Raw genomic sequence first — 9,560 nt, 5'->3', positions numbered from 1 at the left:
ACTAATGACTGGTTTGTGTGACCAAAGTATGGTAAGTAAGTATACGATTTAACAACCGTAGCCCAGAAGGAGCTTAGAGTATATAATAGCTGAAAGAACAAACAAAGCAGAAAATCCTCAGATACGCGCCGAATGTCACGAATAATAAAAACATCAAAATTCTCGACTCAAGTTTGCTATTTCGCCCATTAGCCTGTAAATTGGGAAGCAGTTTCCTCTCTTTCAAAAATAACATCAGCGCGAGTGTCAAACCATCGGTGTGGAGCCCAGCGTTGCAACTAATCCGATGGTCTCAACCCAGAAGTTCACCTGATTTATGCCAAAACAAAGTGATTTCCTCCTCCTTGAGGCCTTGCAGTTCGAGTCTACTTATAAATTGCGACTTAGCGGTGCACCCATCAGCATGTGTTAACATGATGGCAACGATTAGTACTTTTAAGCAGTTAATAAAACTATTTAAAGCTCAGATCAGTCTGATATCTCTCATCAGCTTCGGGTGCCACATTTGATCAGCGACGGGGATATACTGATGTTACACGACAATTCGTCGATAGAGCGATAGCACGACAACGAGTATGACTAATAGCGAGATTTAGCTTACCGTGATCCGCGATCCGCCACCGTGGCTCTCTACCGCGCGTGGGCGGGGCGGTCAAGCTGATTGGTCCCGACGCGGCAGGTCTGTGTGCTGACATCCAGTATGTGGCGCCATCTGTCGGTGTCAAGGGGGTTCCGGGCATGCGCAGTGGAACGCGCAGTGGCGGATCCCAGTAGCGGATCGCGGATCACGGTAAGCTAAAACTCTCTAATGTTTTTGGGAACGGATTGTTGAGAGTGCCGCCACGGTCAGCTGACAGCGAGCGGGGAGCGAAGGCATTACAAAAACAACGCTTGCGTGGTCGGCTGGAAAACCAGAACGCATCTTTTCTATGTTTGCGTACGCTATGCGTTTTTTATTTGTCCTTACATACACAAGTGTACGTACATAGGCGTGGACACACAGGCCTACAGGGTACATTGCATGGTTTAATAAAAACAAGAAACACTCTTATGAGGAGAACATGGGAAGGTTAATGTGATAGTAACATATTTATAAAGCTCAGCATGCGCAGCAGAATAAAACAAAAGTGCAGGAGATCTTACAACGCGAGGTAGGTCACAGGAGGCTGACACCGCGCAGCAAAGAACCGGTTTTACATTTTTGCTTTTATGATGACCTTCTCCCTGCGCCTTTGAATATAGTTTATTATTCACTTTTTCATTCCTCGGCTGCGTAGCCCTTTCTAGGGTGGAGCCTTGTGGTGCGTGGATGAGTGATGGGTGGAGGCCTTCTTGAGGAGTTAAGCGGGTGAGAGGTGGAGGCGGGTGGGTACAATTGAAGGGCTTCTGATACACATTCATCATCATCATCATGAATGATTATGACGTATACAGCCAAATGGTGTCTATACTGCCAACACACTAATACAGCGCGGTCCCACTCACATTGGCGGCTATAGCGCGAGGTGGCCACTGTGAATGATGTGACTCTAAATAAGGTTTCTCGATGAGGTTACCCTTGAACTGGACGTTTCGTGGCTGCTACTGAAGGCTGCTTTCTTGCTACGCACCGACGAAAAGAAGTGGCGGTAGTCCTTGAACGCAAAGAAAAGGTACACCCCTTGCAGTCCTACAAGAATATTCACAACAAGGTCAGTCTCTTTGAGTGGCACGAATGTATCCAAGAAGGCGACTGCCCATGCTGCTCCCATGATTACTGCGAGCCGGCCGAACAGCGCCATGCGAGCTCGATTTTGCTTCCACTTGCCGTCGTCTCCGGCCGACCCTTGGCCTTCGTATGCACCGGCCGCGGCTGACGCAATGCTGCGGATGTAGAAGACTGTCTTGAGGTACACCAGCAGGCAAAACAGCAAAAGCGCCGCCATGGGCATCAGAAAGTACAGGATCAGGCCCCAGCTGCTGCCGATCCAACAAGTCGTTGTCCCGTATTGGGGCGACAGAACAGTGTCCGGCGCCAGGCAGTGCGCCATTAGAGCTGCGGTGACTATCAACAGAGGCACGCCCCAGGAGATGACGCAGTAAAGAACCAAGGTCCTGTCCCGAGCTGACGACAGTTTGACAGAGGTGATGTTCTTGCAGATGTCGTGTGACAGAACGCTAGTCCAGCAGAACGTGGAAAGGAAGCCATAGTGAACTAACAAGGCTCCACCCACACAAAGAACGTCTTGAAGGCTGACGACGCTCGTGATGAGATAAAGGAGCTGGGTGATCATCAGTGTCACTGAGAGACACAAGGTGCACTTGGAAGAGAAGCTTCGCGCATCTTTGTAGGCGCAAAAGACGACCACTTTGAGCGAGAGGCAGCCTATGGACAGGGACAAGCAGACAACAGTCGCGTAGTTGTGGGCACCGTAGGTGACCGGTGGGTTGACGCCTCGTCTCTGCGGACGACTCATTGTTTTATTACTCTCGCTGCCATTGGAGTGTTGCCTGGATTCGACCCTGTAAAGGCGGCCTGGTGGATCCTTGATATAGCAGTGACCATCGTGTTGTACGTAGCAAGTGGAGGTGCGTACCACGGGCTTGAAAATGGCGGCCAGATTTGGCGGGCGACCTGAAGCAGGCCTGTGATGTCCGCTAGGATAGCGTCTTACCGCGGTGAAGTTTTTTATGTCCTGTGGACTGTTACAAGACAAATGAGACACATTGGCACCATTGCATATGGCACAGTAGACGTTCCTGAAGACGTTATGCCAGGGATCATCGAGGTTGGTTACGGGCGCGTAGTACGCTTTGCACTTTCGCGAGATATCTTCAGAGGTTCCCTGCGTGCAAGTGTCATTCAGCTCGTCAACAACGCATGGCCTCTGGTACAGCTCGGGCTCGTTTTCGACACCATCAGGCAGGACGACGCGGATGGTATCCTCTGGGTTCCGCAACGTTGTGTTCCAAAAAGTGGCATTCACAACGTCGTTGTTGCACAGTGCGCAGAAGCCATTTCTGGAAAAATAAAAATGTTGGGTTTACGCCTACTACCAGCTTCCAACACAGATATAACATCGTAGTTAAACTGGAGCTTTTTATTTACCAGTGACAGTCAGGCAGATAAATGAACGCTCCCCAAGACAATGCACAGCGGTAGTCTTGGCGGGCTCTCCTTTAAGGCTGGTGCACATGCAAGCGGTTGACCGAACTCTTCGACGAGCGGCAGCGACATATAATGTAAGATGGAGTCCAAAGTCAGACTTCTCCTGTGCCACATATGTATAACTGGTAGAGAAAGTTCCGCAATTCGAAATATAAATGAATAGGTCAATAAGACAAAGGTTTTTGATTGGAAGTTATTAAATAAAAGGGGGGAGCTACTAAAGCGGCCCACAGCCGAGGAAGCGGGCCTGGGGAGACCTCACGTATCTCCCCTGGGAAGTAGCGGAACGGATGGGTTGTAGGGTAATGGGAAGCAGGAATTAGGATAGGGTTATGGGAAGTTGGAGGGGAATGTGGGCAGCGTAGGATTTGACTGTCAGACAATTCGAGTCGAGCTCCCATATGGGCCTCAGTAGAGGGCGAGCACTCGCTCTTGGCCGAATATGCGGCCCTAGCCCCTTGGATCATTCCTCCACCGCAATGCGTTTGCCAGGTCTCCGGCTTTTGAAACAGGTTCTCTACATGAAGCCGCTTTTGAGTTACCCCGTCCCCCAAGCCCGGTTCCCCACCCCGACTTTAGTTGAAGTACTGAGAGGTAGATTTCGCAACGTTCATACCTACTTCAAAGTACTCGGCAAGTGACCCGACTTCAATCTGGCGCACACTGATGGATACTCTTCCCCGGTTTTGAGCGAAAAATGCCCAACTCGTTGGAACTGCATCCACTGCGTCGCTCTCGCCGCTAGAGTCGCCACGAAAGCTTAAGACAGGATTCTGCGTCGCCGCGGTAGAAATCGCGAGCGTTTTCGCTTGCACGTGAAACAGCCTTTACTTAGTCTTGGCACGCCTACTTATTTTACACAATGCTCTTCTGCCCTTCTTTTTGTAGGAACATTCAGGCAAAGCACGAGACGTAAAGGATGCGATTATTCTCATGCTCGCCATCTTTTTAGCGATTTAAAAAAAGGACCACTCTCTTACTAAACCTCTTCCATGGCAGCGCTGCTACACTCCTGCCTAGAAGATTCTGAACTCTGCCATAAGTTCCAAGAAACCCAGCCATTGACTAATATTCGAATTACGGAAACCGAAAATAAATGAGCTCAATATGACTTCAACGTCCGTGTACAGATACGGACAGCAAAGTAGGGAAACAAGAGAGCTCTAATGTGAAATAACCTTATTTGGTCATGTCATGTCATATATATATATATATATATATATATATATATATATATGAATAAAAGAAGCCAACAGTCGGCGAGGCCAAGGAAAGCGTTGGGGATGGTACTTTTGTCTTTTTTTTTAATGTTTACTTGCATAATCACAGAAATTAGTAATGTAATCTGTTTAGGGGAAAGATAGGTAAACACAAATTAGAAGACAAAAAAAAGAAAAAAAAACAACGTGCCGATGGTGGGCACCGTACCCACGACCTCCGATATCGCGTCCTGTGCTCTTCCAACTGAGCTACATCGGCTTTTTTTTTTTCTTTATTGCCGGTCATCACCAACACAAAACAAAACCAACAAAAACGCGCTACAAACAGAATGCTCACAGCAGAGCGGTTACCACAAGCATGACACTTAACACAGAAGCCGGCAGGCTCATACAAGTTAAAATTCCTTCAGCTCGCATAGTGGTTCGACTCTTGAAATCCAGTCTGGCACAGTGGTCTCCAATTTGTGCATTTCAACCAATGCGTGTATACTCTCGCGAAAGTAGAGCCTTGCAGGGCGGGCGTCAGGGTCACAGTGAAAACCCTCCATTCTGGACCGCCATACACTGTGCAGGCCTATTAGCATAACCGTATCATGTGGAATCCCATCATTATTTTCAATTGGCAGGAATCTAATCCCGTATGAGTCTAATGGTAATTCTTTTTTAAACGTTCGTTGCAGCACATCCCAAAAATAGACGCCCTCCCAACAGTGCAGAAATACATGGTCTATTGTCTCTGGCTGTTTACATATTAAGCAAAGTGAACCCTAGGGCAGATAAAAGCCCTTGCTTTCAAAAAGACGTTTTTCTTTAAGTTACATACAGGAACATTATCGGTACAAACTGAGCTACATCGGCCGCTGTCCCCCCTGCTACTTGCTTGGGTATTTATGTTGTCTGTATACTACGAACCTTGAGAGTGTTCACCAGCGCCACCCGTATATATATATATATATATATATATATATATATATATATATATATATATATATATATATATATATATATATATATATATATATATATATATATATATATATATATATATATATATATATATATACATACATATATATATATATATATATATATATATATATATATATATATATATATATATATATATATATATATATATTTCAGTGGGCAATAGCTATACTAAAATTCTTGAATATCTAAGCAGTCTATCTACACTTTGATTTTGTTTTTTGCATAGGTAATGAAGGAGAGGTTGTGCCAGGTAGCATTACCATTTAGTCTTTTTCACAAATTTAAAGAACCCATTTCTAGCGACGATATACATCCCGACAGACCAACACTAAAGAGTACCACTATATAGCATAGAAAACAAGGAACGCGGATGAGAAACCATAAAAGAAAACGATCAGTGAACAAAATATGAGCAATACAAAACAAATAATGAAACAGCCATAACAATCATACTGGGGAACTGTTCAACAAGGGCGGGACAAAAACGAGACAAGCGATGTTCCCTGTTTCTTGTCCCAACTTTGTTGCGCGGTTTCCCGGTATGAATGCTTACCAACTCGCCCAGGTTTCAGCTTTACTCAACCATAACTATGTCTAAGCAGCCAGTAGTGAGGCAGTAAGCAAGGGTAAAGTTAAATAACAATATGCAAAAATACGCAAGAATGAATGTGAAACTCAGAGACTGCTGTCCAGTTACCATGGAAATCAAGAACTGGTGATAGCAACACACTCAAGTCTTCGGTTGGGAACAGTAGCAGCTCTAGGTTTAGAAACTATGTACAGTCTAGCGCGATTTGAAGGTTATCGCGCGAGCTTCTCCCGAGCACATGGACAGTTCCATGGTCCCGAACCCTCTACCGTGGCGAGGGAAGTATCAGGCATGCTTCCCTCACTCTCTTCGCTGTTTCTTAGGCAGCCGCCACTCCCTTCAGGGCGAGCATCTTTTCCAGTTTATTTTTATTTTATTTTATTTTTTGCTTCAGTGAACAGGCAGCGATCGTATTAAGTGTTACGTATCGCCATAAACTTTTTTTACCGTCCGCGAAGATAAAAAGTAACCAAGTCTAAAGTTCATCGCAACGAATGGAAAGATTAGAACAGAAAGAAAGGGCGGAGTTTATCGCAGGCGTGATGATTTTAACGTGGAATATCGAACGAGAGAGAGGAGTGCGAAATCGTTATTTTTCTTGTTCCGAAACTGGCCGCTAGGTGCCGAGAACGTTAGGCTGGTCAACGCTCGGGCGATAACCTTCAAATTGCGCTAGACTGAACATTAAAGTGATCATTCGTAATTCCCAAGGACGCCGCTGCCCTCAAGGAATGATTTCACCAGCATGACTTCTCGTGAGCTACATCCTCATCTTCACGACCTCGCACACTGTGGGCTGTCTTCGCGGCCAAAAATGTGTGTGTCGTTGGCGGCAATGTAGAAAGCGCTTGGTACACCAAGCGCTACACGAAGCGGTACACCAAATATCTGTTAATGAAATATTAACACGTGACATTGGACCAGTAGATATAAAATAGAACTTAAATCCTTTTACTCATACCAGGTCTGTTTTCTCACATCAATACGCACTAAACCTAAAAAAGAAATAATAAACGGCTCAATGCACATCTTAAGAACGCAAGCCCGAAAGACATATTTTTTGTGTACTTGGCTAGCCGCCGCGTCAGACTTGGTACGCCTTTCCAAAAAAAAATAAATAAATCACCAGTGTTTTTATCGCAGCGCTCAGCAAAGTATGCTGCTTTTGGTAGCCTCGGGGAATTAACTATTTTTAGATATCCTAAAAAATAACTCGAGCAATACAAAAACTTCAAGAAAACTTCGGTGCTGCTTCAGCGTTTCAAGAGGCGTCTCTGGGAACAAAATACGCTCTATCCGCTCTTCCCTTGAGCGCTGCCTCCTACGATCTTTATGTGTGCATTGGGCGAAAGCACACCAGAAGCTGTCACATGGTGGCTTTATTCGAAAACCTGGAAGAAAAAGTACGTCAAACATTCTTGGTGCGTATATCTCAGCCACCTGCTTCTGAAAACAATATATAACTCCTGAAGTGACGCTTTATTCCCGAATGCGACATATTAAAGAAATTACAAATCCTCACTATTTAATAAATTTTTTAGAATTAAAAACACTCGATTTTGAACAGCCCTCATTTGTTTTCACTTGCCCAGGGCACTCCGTTTTTCTTTTCTTTTTTATCGTATGGCTCCTTTTAGCTGCGAGACCTATTATCAAGGCAGAAACAATAGGCGCACCAGATATTGTGCGTTTCCGCCTTATTCTTAAAGACGTTCTTAACAGCGGCTCATAGATCATTGAAGTTTTGTATACCTAAGCCAGTCAGAAGTTTTTTTGAATTTCTGAGTTTTTTTAGGGAATGCACGCCTGAAATATGAAACAAAAGAAGAAACAGTCGTCGGATTGACGTAGCCACGTACTCGACATCTTACGCCTTGAACGACGTAATGTAAACAGTTACTCTGTTTTAAGCAGGCAAGGGTTGTTTGCTCGCTTCCCGGCAAGCTCAGGTGAACATCGTCCGAAAACCCCAGAAAACATGAGAGTGTACATGAAGCCGAACCTGTAGACAAAAGCTTCCTGAAACATTCCGATATTTTTCATTTAAAGGGTACAACAAAAGCTTCACTTTTTTTATAGCCCCTAGAGGAAACCGAATCAGCATAGACATGAGCGGGGATCTTTGGTTCGCCAGTGCATTAGACGACTCGGTCATAACCACAGTCTCTGGCGTCAACTGTATGTTCTCATTGGTAGCCTTTGTAATATTTTACCTTTTAGCTCAGCGCGTCGAAATGCTCGCCTACTGTACGCAGCTTCCGACGTGGTCGCGCCACGGAGCAGGGGGATCCAACATTTAGAAAGGCTCGACAGCATTGCGTAGCCGCACAAAAAGTTGAGAAAGCAGCGTGGCATACCGGGAGGTAGCTGACTAGCGGACGAGTATATTTGACGCTTCAGAGAACGAAAGCAGTGGAGAAAGCTGAGGTCGCTCCCGAGCACGGGAAAGAGAAGCAGCTTGACCCGGTGGTACGTGAAGCACTAAAAGCAGCAAGGAAAGAATCGAATTGTCTCTCACCAAACCTGCATACACTGCCGACTAGTTATCGACATCTATACTTCACAGTTCTACGCGTTTCGCTTCCTTTGCTCGAGCTTGTATTAATGAACTCTACATGGCAACTTTACAATTCGTACTGCGCCTAGTAAGGCTCTTCATCTCCTTTTTTTATTTTCAATACTCAATCTTCCAGCAAGAAGCGGAAGCAAATCGGCGAACATTCAGAACAATCGAAGTAGACACATGCCTCACCTGTAAGTGACATGATTGATGCTGGTCGCCGGGATACGGAAGAACGTCTCGTTAAACAACTCCACACTTTCACATCCATTTCTCACGTCGTCATCTGGCCATGTAGGCAGGCAGCCGACAACCATGGAGACCACCTTTTTCAGCCTAGATCCTATTTGAACGGTTACGCAGGAAATTTTGGGAAACTCTGCTTCGTGCCCTGCGAAATCGACATCCCAGCAGCAATCTCTGTATGTTCTGCAATTTGGAGCACATGAACAAGTGGCGACGTAGGTCCGCGGCTAGCAGCTCACGAGACTTTCTGAGCAACCGTGGAGGTTTTGCGGACACTGCATGAGCGATTCGAAAACATAATCGGAAACGTCGTCGTAAACTCCTCTGGTCGCCCTCCATGGCAGCGTGGCGTTGCACTCCTCTGCACTGGGGCTAGTCGAGATGTACCCCGCCGCTGTCTGCACCCAGGCGAGCCACGCAATACACAGGGAAGCAGTCTTCATTGCAGGCTAAGAGGCCATCCAGGGTGTGGTCTCATCTGAAATATATGAAAGAGATGAGCCGACAACCTGGCTTCGGACCAAAACATCAAACCTGACACCAACATAAAAAATTTAAATCCGCGTTTTGCTGGCACGAAGGAGAACATTATACCTGTCTTTTTTCGCCTGTCCCTCTATAGAGCTAAAGACAAAATAGAAGGAAATTTTTCGTTTCGACCTGTTGTTTTTTTCTGCGAGAAGACGTAGTTGGGAAGCCAGCCCACTATACACGGCCTCAGTTAAGCAAGGTCACTTTGAATTCTGTAAAGTTCGCGCAGAAATCTCCACAAAAGCCAGCCAGATCGATGCGCTTAAGTTATCCCCG

At 45.7% G+C, this 9,560-nt stretch overlaps 1 pseudogene; it reads right to left on the bottom strand.

Moving 5' to 3' along the window:
• Positions 1-1,449: 1,449 nt before the first annotated feature.
• On the bottom strand, positions 1,450-9,196 carry LOC146199306 (uncharacterized; annotated as a pseudogene).
• Positions 9,197-9,560: the final 364 nt, after the last annotated feature.

This window comes from Amblyomma maculatum, chromosome 2 (genome assembly GCF_055883805.1).
Source record: "Amblyomma maculatum isolate TAMU_Amacu chromosome 2, ASM5588380v1, whole genome shotgun sequence".
NCBI classification, from domain to species: Eukaryota; Metazoa; Arthropoda; class Arachnida; order Ixodida; family Ixodidae; genus Amblyomma; species Amblyomma maculatum.
Note: the sequence above shows the minus strand (reverse complement) of the source record. Positions and strands in the feature narration are given on the sequence as shown.